This window comes from Sceloporus undulatus, chromosome 5 (genome assembly GCF_019175285.1).
Source record: "Sceloporus undulatus isolate JIND9_A2432 ecotype Alabama chromosome 5, SceUnd_v1.1, whole genome shotgun sequence".
NCBI classification, from domain to species: Eukaryota; Metazoa; Chordata; class Lepidosauria; order Squamata; family Phrynosomatidae; genus Sceloporus; species Sceloporus undulatus.
The window spans coordinates 75,069,997-75,084,644 of NC_056526.1; the positions used below are offsets into that span (position 1 = coordinate 75,069,997).

Here is a 14,648-nt window from a genome sequence, read left to right on the forward strand (position 1 = left end):
AAAACAATAAAAATAATTTAAACCTTCTAGAAGCTTATTAAACAGTTGCATAATTTAAAAGATTAAGTTGGAAAGTATAAAACTCTATATACTGAAACATTATATGAAGCCATTAAGCCCGAAAGCCTTTCTTTTTTAAAGGGGAAATACCACAGAGGAGGAGGCCCTCTCTCACATCCTCAGAGTATATTGCTCCCAATATTACTATGTCTGTGGGACACAGAGGTGAGCCCCTCATGACTCAATGCTTAGGCAGGGAGATATAAAGAGAGATAGGAGTGACAGATATATATTGCTATTATTATTATAAAAATATAATAATGAGAAGTTGATTAAGGATTCTCATGCAACAAGATGCAGATTGTTTTGCTACGACGGCAGCCAGTCAGTATTTTGCAGCCTAATGTACCAGCCGAGGCTGTAGCGAAGATAAAACTCCTTGGAGGAAAGGGAGGATGTGTCTGTGTAAAAAATAAATGATTTCACAAGTCCCACTTTGAGCTTGCCTGGAGGGAGAATGTAAGATCTGCTCACTTTTGTTTATAGACTAATCTTCTTCCATCTGGCAACATCCTTCTACTGTTTTTGATATTTGCTATGAAGTCTACTTCAGCTTGTAGTAACTTTATGGAAGGCCTCTTGTGATCCCTGGTCATCATCAACAGACCTGCTGAGGTCTTGCAAACTCAGAGCCATGACTTCCTTCCTATATTTGGTCTTCTCTATTCCTATTTCACTTTACTAAGCATTACTGTTTTTCCTATGAATCATGTAATCTCATGATACGTCCAAAGTATGATAGCCTCAGTTTAGTCTTTTTAACTTCTAAAGAGATTTCAGCCTTGATTTACTCTTAGACTGTTTCATTTTTTGTTATGGTAGTCCATGGGTATCTGTACAACTCTGCTCCAACACATTTCAAACAGGTTTATTCTCATCCTCTCAAGCTTTCTTTACTCCCCAGCTTCCAAGCCCATTATAGGAGTTTCTCACATAAAGGAGATCAGGAGTTCATCCCGTGAATATCCTGGAAAAATTGCGTAGTTACGCAAAACAATTTCACACGACGTCGCACAGAACCCGCCATTAAAGTGGTCACAAGGAAGCATTAATGCACATCTTTTTACTTTTGGTATTTCAGTGACAATGCATTTTCGATATCACTTTATTTGCACAATTGTTTGTGATAATTATTTGTGCAATTACTCACTATTTTTGTAGGATGATTTAAATGTGCTTTAATCTCTTTAATATCTAAATTAGTCCTAGTGTGATAAACTCCAACATTATGCCATGGATGATCCTGACTTTTGGATTTAGGGATATTGTTCATAGAATAATAGAGTTAGAAGAGACCACAAGGGCCATCCAGTCCAATCCCCTGCCATGCAGGAACTCTCAATCAAAGCATATCTGACAGATGGCCATCCAGCCTCTGCTTAAAGACCTCCAGGGAAGGAGACTCCACTACACTCCAAGGAAGTGTGTTCCACTGTCGAATAGTCTTTACTGTCAGGAAGTTCCTCCTAATGTTGAGGTGAAATCTCTTTTCCTGGAGCTTGCATCTATTGCTCTTGGTCCTATTCTCTGGAGCAGCAGAAAACAAGCTTGCTCCCTCCTCAATATGACATCCCTTCAAATATTTAAACAGGGCTATCATATCACCTCTTAACCTTCTCTTCTCCAGGCTAAACATCCCCAGCTCCCTAAGTCTTTTCTCATAGGGCATGGCTTCCAGACCCTTCACCATTTTAGTTGCCCTCCATTGGACATGATCCAGTTTCTCAATGTCTTTTTTGAACTGTGGTGCCCAGAACTGTTTTTCAAAGCAGAATAGAGTGGCACTAGTCTATTCAGGTCATTTTGAATTTTGATCCTGTCCTCTGGGGTATTAGCAACTCCTCCTAATTTGGTGTAATCTGCAAATTTGATAAGTATGCCCCTAATTCTGTCATCCAAGTCATTGATAAAGATGTTGAATAGCACTGGGCCCAGTACTATTGTGTACTTTCAAGTCATTTCCCTTTTATGGCAATCCTCAGGTGAACCAATCATGTGGTTTTCTTGGCAAGTTTCTTCAGAGTGTTTTTGCCATTGCCATCCTCTTGATGTCTTTATACTTGAGGATATTATCTAATTCCAGGCATGTACTAGGATGTGTATTTAGGACTGAAGCCAACTTTATTGTTGTGCACCTCCAACATGTGGTGACCCTAAGGAGACCCTTTCCTTGGCAAGATTTGTTCAGGATTTTTGCTTTTGCCTTCCTCTGAGGCTGAGAGAGGGTGAATAATCCTGTCATCAGTGGGGCTTACTTCTGAACAGACAGGCATGAGATTGTGCTGAGTTAGGGAGAGATCCCTCCTCCCCAGGTGAATGTTTTGGGGTTTCCTTTCTCCCCAGAGTACCCATTGCCCTTGCTCTTTCTTCTATCTATGGTGATGCCTTGCATTCCCCAGATGCCAATCCTGCCTCTCCCCCTTTGTATGTGTGTGTTGTGTGCCTTCAGTTTCCAACTTATGGTGATCCTAAGGCGAACCCATCATGGGGTTTTCTTGGCAGGATTTGTTCAGAGGAGGTTTGCCTTCCACTGAGGCTGAGAGCATGTGACTTGCCCAAGGTCACCCAGTGGGTTTCATGGCAAAGTGGGAATTGAACCCTGGTCTCCAGAGTTGTAATCCAATGCTCAAACCACAATTCAAGGCTATTGCTACTTTAGGAGGGAACAAGACTCACACGCAGCCCATGGTTTCGTGGTCCATTCTCTGTGCAACAAAAACACTGTACTAATAGCAACAGCAAGGTTTTGTGTTGTTGGAAATGGTTAAGAAGACAAGCTCCAAGTGCTCAGAGATGCTTATTTGTTAACTGTCTATTTGTTGAGCATTTCGGCTGTTGTGAGAAAAGACCTTCTCAAGGGGCCTTTAGTGGAATTCAATTGAGTTGAGAACACTAAACTTTGAGGAAGTGTTCTGAACGCCAATGAATTTTGCTGAAGGCCCCTGACGAAGGCCTTTTCTCACTGAGGCCAAAACGCATTGGGCTTTTTCAAACATATAAACTGGTGACCATCTCAGAGCATGTGGAGTGTGTCTCCTTCCCATTTTCTGCTTTTAATGCGCTTTTCAGTCCTCTCTTCACCACTTTCTTTCGTTGCCACCCCATTGAGTGGGCTCTTTCTCACTGCATCCAGTCAGGCCTTGGGTTTGGGTGGCCACAACAGTGACTGAGACCCACCATTCCCTGCTGCCTCCTGAGACCCTCCTCTTCCAGGACATGCCTTCCATTTCAACCTTCTGTCAAGGATGAATGTCAGAATGCCCTCTATTTTGAGCAGAACTAAGCAGCATGAATTTACATTTCTGTGTTTTGAACTTTTATGTGGTCATGTCCTCCATTTTCCTTGAAGGTGCTCCTTTGAGGACAGGATATCTGGTCACCCTGCCCCCTAGCAAAGCCCAGGTCCACCAGCCTTTGCTGGGGAGATAGAAATGGGTGTCCTTTCCCCCTTGAGAGCCCTTTTCTCTTCTTTCCTCCATCTTTCCTCCGCCCCCAAGCGACAGGAAGGAGGAGAAGCCATTCTTCCCACAGGCCAGGAGGAGGAAGAGGTGGCCTTTAGACTCCCCACAGTGTTGGCCAAGGAGGCACCACAAAAGGGAGGACACCCCAGGAAAATGGAGGATGTGCACTCTGTTGACTGGAGCCTGGCGAGGAGGCTTCTCCCATAGGCCAAAGAAAAACACCATACATGCCTATAGAAATAGAAACTCCTTAGTCAGGCTCAAAAATAGAGGAGGTTTTGGGCTGGACAGAAGGCAGTAATGGAGGACATGTCCTGGAAAAGGAGGGTGTTTGGTCACACTGGGCAGAGAGAGAGTGCCTGCTCCTCCTCTTCTTCTGGGCAAACCCCTAGCTGAAAGGCTAGTCCACCTCAAACGCCCTCCGGACCCACACAGCCCACCCTCTGGATGGGAAATGGGGGAAGGAATGGGGTGAAGGTTTTCAGGGAAAAGGGGACATGGGAAGGAGCAAGCAGTGGGGACAATGGCAGAGGAAGCGTTCTGGCCAAAGCAACAAAATGAGCCATTCCCAGAGCCAGACTAATTCTGCAAGAAACAAGGTTCAAGGACTGTTCCTTGGGAGCCTTGTTTCTCACAGAATTAGCCTGGCTCTGGGAAAGGCTCTCTTTGTGAGCCACACATTCTTGGAGAGGTCAGCTTCCAGTCAAAAATAAAACAACATTGGAAAGGAGCAAATATTCTGGCCAGGATAATAAGAAGCTGCCTCCTTGCTCTGTCATCTTGGTTTGGTCTCAGAGTTTGGACTATGACTGTGAATTCAGCCATGGACTTTGGGCAACTCGCACCCTCTCAGCCTCAGCCCCCTCTGAAGAAACCTGCCAAGAAAACCCTCCTGACAGGATCACCCTAAGTCAGAAAGGGCTTGAAGGCACACAACAAGACGTTGCCTTTCCCTAGCTTGTTTATAAATATCCCAAACTCCACCTCTTATAGACTGTGTTGGTATGGTTCCTTCGTTGTTGTGTGCCTTCCAAGTTGTTTCCGGTTTATAGAGACCCTAAGGCAATGTTTCTCAACCTTCCTAATGCCATGACCCTTTAATGCAGTTCCTCATGTTGTGGTGACCCCCCAATCATAAAATTGCGGTGTATCAGTTCATAAGACCATCAGAAATATGTTTTAGGCAATCCCTGTGAAAGGGTTGTTCAACTGCCAAAGGGGTCACGCCCCACAGGTTGAGAACTGTTGCCCTAAGGCAAACCTATCACAGGGGATTCTGGGGCTGAGAGAGTGTGACTCACCAAATGTCACCCAGTGGGTTTTCATGGCCGAGCAGGGAATCAAGCCCGGGTTTCTCAAGTCCAACACTCAAGGGAAGGGATCCCACAGGGTTCTGTCAGTATTGCGTGCCTTCAAGTCCTTTCTGACTCATGAGGTTTTCTTGGTCAAGTGTCTGCAGAGGTTTGCCATTGCCTTCCCCTGAGGCTGAGAGAGTGTGATTTGCACGGTCATTCAGTGGGTTCACATGGCCGAGCTAGGACTTGAACCCTGGTCTCCAGAGTCATATAGTCCAACACTTAGAGTTAATAAACTCCGGTGGACAATGGAAACAGAGAGGGACCCAGGCCTAGCAATGGCCCTTGCTCTTGATGTTAGTGAATTGCAGTTCTAATAATCCCTAGTGGATGATAGGGGTTGCAGTCACACAGCTGGAATGGTGCATGGTACCCATCCCACTTGTATGTTCACCAATTTGGTGCTATGGGGATACCAGCCAATATGCCATATTTATGTTACCTAACTCCACATAGGAAGAGGGTTTAGGAACACAACATGCTCTTCCCAGGAATAGTGCCCTACAAATGTCCATAAGCCTGGCACCTGGTTCATCAGCCTTTCATTGCTGGTGGCCTTTATACCACCAACTTTACATTGTCCTGGATTAACCCAGATACCCATCTCACTTCAGCACTGGTGACAGCACTGATTTGTAGGGACAAGGGACACTTGGCACATCAAACTGCATTAATCCTGCTCTGGCGTGGTATCGGAGGGTGCGAGTTGTGATCTTCACATCAGCCACCAACTAGGTGGCCTTAAGCAAGCTGGCATTTACCCAGCCTCACCCCCTCTCCCCAGTTTAATATACTACCTTGTATTAGTAGAGAGAGGGCTGTTGTTATGGATTACTGGGAGAATATATGGGAAACACCTTGAACACTTAAAATGTGCTGCATTTGCTACCTAAGTATTATTATTATTATAGCCATAGATGTTTGCAGACGCATGTAAGAAAATAAGTACTAGAGGTCCATGAAATGTGTTTGAATTAAGTGGCACATGTACATACTTGGACCTGAGTGCCACTTAATTCAATGGGGGCTGATCGCAGTCTGACTACTATGGATACTTCCACTGCAATGAGTTGGATGTGCTTCTTTGCTTCACCTTGAAAGGGAGACAGAGCAGAATTTGTGTATCGCCATGAGAAACAAAACAGGAGGTTTCTTTTCAAGGGGACCTGCTCTAGGATCACGAATTAGCTGAAGAGAAATAAAGGAGTCTGAGGGGACTGTTTCTTCCTTCCACATTCCTGACTCTAATGGGCCTTCTGCTTTATTGCCAATTTGTTGCTGTTGTCTGCCTTCAAGTTGTTTCCAATTTACCGCGTCCCGAAGATGACCCTACTGTGAGTTGGAGCTCCGCTCTGGGCCCCACAACAAACTCCAACTCCCATCATTCCATAGCCTTGAGGCACAAAAGAGTGAAAGCGGGGCCAAAGCGGGTTACATCTCCAGTGTGGCTGCAGCCCAGGGAGGAAGCCTCCTTCCCCTCCTCCTCCCTCACGTCAGCCAACCAAAGCAAGCCCCCTCCTCCAGAGCAGCAGCAGCAGCAGCAGCAGAGAAACAAAAAGAGGAGGCAGAGACTAAACAGAGGAGGATAGACCCCGAAAGCGAGAGGGGAGAGAGAGAGAGACCCTGCGGCTGAGGAGGGGAGGCAGGCAAAGAGGCTCCCCACTCTCTCCCTGGCGCCGCTCCATCGCCCTTGGCTCCCTCCTCCTCTTCCTCCGTCCCCTGCCTGGCTTTGTCCTCCGTGCGGCGCCCACAGGTGTGCCACCTCCTCCTGCTGCTGCTTTCCCTGGGCAGCGCTGGCCCAGCAGGTGAGGGGCCTGGCTCTGGCGGAGGGCCTTCTCTCCTCCTCCTCCTCCTCTTCGTCTTCTTCCTTGCCGCCTTCCCTCTTCCCTGGAAGCTCCCGCCGGCTCCCTCCGAGAGGCTGCCAGGCTTCAGGCGGCGGGTGAGGAAGGCGCCTCCTCCTCTTCCCTCTCTTCTTCCTCCCTCTAGTCTTCCTCTCCCCTCTCTTTCTAGTTTTCCCTCCCTTCTCTTCCTCCTTCTCTTCCTCACTCTAGTCTTCCTCCCTCCTTTATCACTTCCTCTCCTCCTTGTTTCCCTCCCTTCTTCCTCCTTTCTCTCTCTCTTCCTATTTCTCCCTCTCACCTCCCTCGCTCCCTTCCTCCTCCTTCTCTTCCCATTCCTCCCTCTCCTCCTCCTCCCTCTCCCATTCCTCCTCCTCCTGGGTCCTGCCCTCTCTCCGCCTCCTGGGCCCCGCGGGCGATGGCGAGGGCTCGGTCGGCGTTGTCCGCTGGCGTTGCGCGCTGCCTCCGGGGGCGCCTCCTCTTCTTTCTCCTCTTCTTCTCCTTCTTCCTCGGCTGAGGCGCGGCCAGGGCAGGCGGAGGAGGCGGAGGCGGAGCGGGCAGCCCCTCAGCCCCCACTACAACCACCACCAGCAGCAGCAGCAGCAGAGGCACAAAGGCGCCCCCCTCCCAGCCCTCTCCCCTTTCCCCTTCGGATCCAACTTGGGTAAGTTCCCCCTCGGTTCCTTTTCTTGCCTTGGCTCCACCTGTTGAATGCCTGGGCTGCTCAGGGAAGGAAGGAAGGCAGCCAGTCCCTCCCTTCAGCCCCTCAGGGAGGCTTTGGGCGGCTTTGCCTCCTCCTCCTCCTCCTCCTCCTCTTGGGCTCCTTCCCAGTCTCAGGCGCTGGAGGAGGAGGAAGTTCCCAGGATCTCCCCCTCTCCAGGAGCTCCTCCGCCCCCAAAGAAATGGCCCCAGGTCCGGGAAGGCTGGGAAGTTAGACCCCCGGCCCTTCCTTCTGGCGGGTGAGTTTCCCTTCGCCTTAAAACTGCGCCGGCGCCTGACTCCCAGGCTTTCCTTCTCCTCTCTCTCTCTCTCTCTCTCTCTCTCTCTCTCTCTGTGCCTCCTTTTCATCATGGCTCGCCCTTCCTTGTTTCAACGGCAGATGGTTTCCATTAAGAGCAAAGGAGAAGGAGGGGGGTGGGACAAAAACCTTGGCTTGGCTGTCTCCACACTGGAGAGATAACCCGGTTTGGCACCGCTTTGTCTGGCTCAAGGCTATGGAATTCTGAGAGTTGGAGTTTGTTGTGGGGCTCCAACTCCCAGAATTCCATAGCCTTGAGCCAGACAAAGTGGTGCTAAACCAAGTTACCTCCAGTCTGGATGCATTTTTCTAATCCGCAGTAGTTTCATCATTGTCTCCCCACCATTCAGATGGTTAAAACCCCTTCACCCTGAACCCACTCATTTCCTCATCTATATGTTTATGTGGGCTGTGGCTGATCATCAGTTTGGTGGCTTTGGTGGCATTGGGGCACTTGGACCAGAAGGCTGCTGCCCTCAGGTTGAACACCTCCCTTAGGACTGGAAGGCAGGTCCGGGTTTCTGTCTCACAAAGGCGTCAGGACTTTCTCATAAAAACACACACCTCTTTGGAGAGAGCCGGAACGCTGCAGTTGGCTCCATGCAGGTTGGGCTCCTCCGTGTGCGGTTTGTGACTCACTCCGGTTTGTTTGCTTTTGTCTTTGGGGGGGGACTTTGGTATGCTGGTATGCCCTTTTTTGTGAGATTGTGGCCCTGCCCGTTTGTGTAAGGGCATACTTGGACGATGAGTTAGCTAGCCCTGAACCAAAGGTAAGCTAACCCTTCCCTTCCACTCCTATGTTGACCAAAGTGAAAGTGTGCCTCTCAGGACTTTGTCACACGGGGGAAAATGAGAAGGTTAACCAAAGGTTAATCCAGGGTCACAAAAAAATTTCAAATGATGTCTCCCGCAAACAGAAAGTGATCCAAATGCAATTGGGAGACATCCCAAGAATAGCTGAGTTTGGAAAAATATCAGATTTATAAATCCTTTCCCACTGTGAATTTGCAGTCAGTTTGCATTTGCATTAGTATGAAACGCATCTCCAGATCAGCCATGGGATTACTGTCTGCCATGGGATCCTGTCCTCCCTGCACACGCTAATTCGAAATCAAGAAGCTGATGGGTGCGTACTCATATGGTGAATTCATTCACATTGGCACTGTTTTCTCTTTCGGATGGGCGCTGTGTTCTTCTCTGTGTGTGATAAGATACAACATAATTTCTTGCATTTTTGGATTAACACCCCCCCCTTTCTTTTTCTTTTGGGACAGTAATACATTCCTCCGTGTGAAAAAGTCCTCAGTGCACTTGAATAACTCATATATGCACACCAGAAATGGTGCATTACTACCCTATTTGTCATGTTTAAACCTAGCAATAGAAGCGCGCTACCTTTTCATTTCCCTTCTGAAGTGCAGCAAGGCTAGACAGGCTAGAAATTCTGGTTTGCTTCTGAGCTGCCTGGTCTTCACCTTTCCTAACCTGTGCTCACCTGTTGTTTGCAGGCATATAAAACATACCCAAGACAGCTTCTTTTTGCTACAAGTGGCAAGAGAACTCAGTCCTTGCACACCTTTTGGTGGAAGAGAATGGCTGTCTCTCCTGGTATGCTTCTCTGTTGCAATAATGTGAATGGAGACAGACTGTGTCACAATGTTTAAGGATGTCGGAAGCATCTAGACCAAAAGTCATGTGCGCCCAAGCACTAGGCATGTTTACTCAGCACAGTGTTTATTGCTGAGATCAGTGTGACTGGAATGCACTGCATACACAGGACCAGAACTTTAACTCCTTGTTGTGTATCCCCTGCCTGCTTCTCCCCATCCAGATCTTTGCTATCTGTACATTTCCTTTTAATATGGGATCTATAATAGGCATTTCTTACTCCCAGAAAAAAAATTGAGCTCATTTCATAATACGTAATGTATACAGTAGCAAAGATGCGTATGTACCAGAGGGCAAAAAACTAGTCTGTGAAATAAAACTGTGGAGGTTTGTTTTTTGTATTGGATATTTCAATCATGAACTACCAAGGCTAGGCTTGAAATTGAATAAATGAATGAAGAGTGTGTGTACAAGGATGAAATGACAATTCAATTCATGCAAAAAAGGCATGGACCTTGGAGCAGGGGTTGGGGTGGTAGTTCTCAACCCCTATGTATTTTTACATCCTCAGGTATTCATCAGTCAGAATTACTATTAAGACAGTCATTGAGCCCTAACAGGAATAATAAAGGTTATCTGCAAACTAGTCTAGGTGCACTTAGGTCCAAAACACACACTGAAAAAATAACCCAGTTAGAGACCGCTTTAACTGCCCTGGCTCAGTGCTAGGAAATCTTGAAATCTGTAATCTATTGTGGCACCGGAGCTCTCTGACAGAGAAGGCCAAATGTCTCACAAAACTACACTTCCCAGAATTCCCTAGTATAGAGCCAGAGTAGTTAAAGCTGGATTTAACTAAATCCAGGGTCTCAAACTGGATTATTTCTGCACTGTGTTTTCTATGTTGCTTGAGAATAATATACATTGAGCATATGGAGAGTACTTATATGTACATATTGTGTTTATAGGAGTCCACATCTTTCAGAATATCTGAATGATAATGCACTAGGGAAAATAATTTAGCCTACCCTTGAACAGTAAATGCAAATAGGCAAAATTAATAACTTTGCTGCCAAGATTGAGCTCCCCACACCTTAAAAACAGTTTCAGGGGTCTTTGGGAAAAGGACCTAACAGTTCCAGGATCACTGCAAAAAGGACCTAACAGCTAGAAAGAGGCTATTCCAAAATCTTTGACTTGGACAGTAATAGAAGTCTGTGTATTCCTCTGAAGGCCTACATACCCTAATGGCTTCAGATCCCACCTGATCTTGAAAGCTAAGCAGTGCTAGGCCTGGTTAGTACTTGGATGGGGAACTATAAATGAATACCAGTTGTTGTAGGCCATGTTTCATCAAAAGGAACTGGCAGAACCATCTCTGGACATTTCTTACCTTAGAAAATCCTATGAAATTCATGGGGTTGCCATGAACAAGTGACTTAGAGATACACACTGTACACACACACACACACACACACACACACACACACACACACACATATTCTGCTGAGGCACATGTTTGTTTGTTTGTTTTTGTGAGGAAGAAAAAATCCAAGAAATGGAATACCAGATAATGGTTCTGATAATGATAATAACTCATAATGGTTCAGATCCACATTTTGTAGAGTAAACCTATTGAAATAAATATGACATGCTAATCATGATTAAACTTAGGCTCCATTGATGTCTGTGGGTTTACCGCATGGCAGCGTTTGGTTCCACCCATTTATGAAAGCTGCTTCCCTGTGCAAAAATATGTGGCAGACATTTGAAACTATAGGGAAAAGGTGGGCAACTGTGGCCATCCAAATATTTTGGACTGTACCTTCCATCATCCTTCAACATATGGTGCATAGGGCCGATTGGAGTTGTAGTTTGAAAAAAGTTCACCCCTTCCAGACAGTATTCTTGTTACTGATTTCTCTGTATGCCCACTAACAATATTTTATTGCTCAACTGATGTTATCTGAAATATATAACTTTGTGCAAGTGGTACGACTTTATGTAGGTGGTAAAAAAACATGCCAGCATTCAGAGTGAGGTTGAGAGATCCCAATGTGCCACAATTCTCTATATATTTATTAGTTTTACACTTCACTGACAGGTTGCCTTAGTAATATGGAAATGTGCAACAAAGTGATGGTTCCAACAGAAAAACAAAGAGACTATTGAAACTTTTGCTACTACACTTCCTTTTCCAAAGTTAGTTATTCTGAGTTGGTTGTTCTGCAGTCTCTGCTTTTCATTGTAGTCAAAGACAGAAATGCAAGAGTATTGTAATTTATAAAAAGCATAAAAACAAAAGGATGCATTTTCTTTTCTTTCTTGTTAATAAGGTATGGGTCAGTTTTTCTAAAACTGTCTTTTGTTTCAGCTGTACGAGACCAAAATGATGTTTCAAATTTTACTTGCGTCTATTATTTTGAGCCCTTCTCTTCTGGTCTAATGCTATTTCTGATGTGATGAGATCTAAGCTATATGGCCAAAAATAAGTCAGGACTGTAGGAGGATATAGGTTCTTGCAGGTACAAGAGGGCTATTTGTGTCCTGAAAATTGTGTTGCTAGCACATTTTATACAGTTCTGTAAAATTCTGCTGGAGATTATCTTGACAGCATCATCACAAAGGAAAGAAACCCTCAAGTTTTCCTATGGGTTTGGTTTTGTGTTAGGACATTTTAGCTTTTCTTATTGCAAATTTCTGTGCTCTGGAATAACTCAAGAGGCGTGCCTGAATAAAAAAAAAAAATCCAAAGTGATGCCTCACCTTTTTAATTATGTGGGGTACCATCATCAAGGTGTGTCCGTGTTATAAGTTTCACTGGAATGAGCAGGTGTATGTTGCACCCAGGGTTTACTTGTGTGTTGCCTATCTGGCTTTTCTTTCCATGGGCAGGAGAGAAACTGTGTGGGCTTTTAAATATTATGTTCTGCTTTTCTCAAGCAAAATGAAGAAGTGTGCATCAAAAACAAAACCCCAGCAGTAATAACATCAAGCTATAAACAGAACATGTTAAAAATAAAAAGAATACACACTACAGAAACAAAAGTGCCCAAAACAGAAACATCAAAGCAGTATGATCGGAAAACATTAACTGGATGAAAGAAAAAGATGAGACCCAGAGTTTCTAGGAGAGGTGATCACCAATTGCCTTAAGCATGGGCCAGACCTGGGAAGACTACAAAGCTTCAGGTACCGCACGCAATCTTTGTCAATAGGAGCACATTGAATGGAGCATATAAAGGCATCTATGCAGGGAAAGGTACTTCTTTAAAGTGTTTGACTCCTAAATCATGTCAGGCCTTAAAGGCAATAGAACTGAGCTGAACTGAATGGACAGCCATCAATAAGCAGATTGTCAATGCAGATTATGCAAAATTGGAGTGCTGTTCTACATTTGTCTAACACTACAAACCAGGCAGCAGCATCTTCCATAGGGTTGGAGTGGTGCTGAATAGTCTTCAAGTGCATGCAGAGCATGTCTTTGTAGTCAAGTCAAGGTTTACCAAGCTGTGAATGATTTATTTCACAGGCTGTGATCTGCACTGCAGAATTAATGCAGTTTGACACTGCTTTAACTGCCATACCTCAGTGGTATGGATTTCTGAGATCTAGAGCTCTGGTAACACAATAAACTATAGATCCCAGGATTCCATAGGATGGAGACATGACAATAAAAAGGATGCCAAACAGCATTGATTCTGCAGTATGGCAGCAGCCTCAGTTTTTCCTATGCTGTCTGTCTCCTGAATAGTAACCATTTACTGTCTAAAAGGATGAAACTAATTTGTTTCATCTTGCCTATGTTTACAGTATGTGGTTTGCATGTTCCATTCTTGTCCACATATCCAATGATTTATATCACCAATAAAACTATGGTAGTGTCTGCGTGGAGGAAAAGAAACATTTCTGCGCTATTCCTGCATTGACCTGTTTAGTTGATACACAGGAGGAACATGGATGGGCTCAATCCACACACACTTCAGGGTGATTCTTTGGAGTAAAAAGAGTCCCTGTTTGCTCCAGATCAGAACAGAAACTCTGGCAAATCCCATGGGCATGCGGACCCCTTAGAACAGGGGTAGGCAACCCTTTTGAGCCGGGGGCCGGGTTGCTGTCCCTCAGACAACTGGGGGGCCGAAGGCAAAAAATAAATAATTAAATATTTTTTTAAAAATTAAATAAATAAATAAACCAGGACAAATGTAAGACAAAATTTTCAAATAGAGGGCACTTTTTAAATAAAAAATGGAGGACACGCAAAAAAATTTGCTGATTTTTTAAAAAAATGTTAAGATAAATGCATGTTTCTGGGGCTTCTATAGACAATTGCCCCACCATGCCCCTCGCGCAAGACGCCAAAGGCCCCGGCGGCAATCGGCGGCAGGACCGGGCTGGGGCCGGTCCCAAAGCCTCGCCGGGCCACATCCGGCCCACGGGCCGCAGGTTGCCTACCCCTGCCTTAGAACTTTAAAATGAATAAGGCTTAACATTCAGTAGAACTATGAAAGAAAAAAAATCTGTATGGATTTCAAAAAATCTAAAAGATATATATCATTCCCACTGGGTGACCTTGGGCAAGTCACATGCTCTCAGCCTCAGGGAAAGACAGTGGCAAACCTCCTTTGAACAAATCTTGCCAAGAAAACCTTGAGACAGGTTTGCTATAAGTCAGAAATGACTTGAAGGCACACAGCAACATTAACACAACAAAACACACCCTACCTACCTTTCTCTCCTATCCACTGTATATTTACATTGCTTTGGTGATTCTTATTTTGGCTTCTAGAGGAATGTGTTCATTTTTTAAAATTAAGTAAGCAGTTGTCACTTATCCCAGTTATTTCAAAATTAGTGTCATTTTTTGAATTTTTTCTGCTCAAAAACCTTAACAGGTGTTTTTAACAAGTTATGGGAGATACATCTATCACATTTATGGGCAAACTGTATTCCTGTGAATATAGCTCATCTTGTGCCACCTTTGCTTACCTATGTTCTTGGCTATAAAATATCCATTTACTGAATTTGGCTAGTTGCTTGTTCATTTGAGTACTTTTTTCATTTGCCTTATACTTCAGTAGCAAATGTTTTGCAAGTTGACTTGATTGCCAGTTCAGGATCAGACATTTGGTAATATGCAAAATAGGCCTCATTCTTGCTTTCAAACAGCTACTAGATGGATAATATTTATTTATATCCTATCTTTCTCTCAAAATTTTGACTCAAGGTGGCTTATAAATTAAAAAAAAACAATACAACTAAAGCATACAAAAATTGAAAATTGAAATGGAGTTAAACTATTCACAAT

At 44.8% G+C, this 14,648-nt stretch overlaps 1 protein-coding gene across 1 annotated transcript in view; it reads left to right on the forward strand.

The window, feature by feature from the left end:
• The first annotated feature begins 7,541 nt into the window (after positions 1–7,541).
• The window catches only part of PLXNB2 (plexin B2), a 397,958-nt gene continuing 390,851 nt past the window's right edge, over positions 7,542–14,648 (forward strand). Inside the window, exon 1 of the mRNA XM_042469905.1 lies at positions 7,542–7,673. The gene's annotated coding sequence lies outside the window, so the exon portion shown is untranslated. The remainder of the gene's footprint in view (positions 7,674–14,648) is intronic.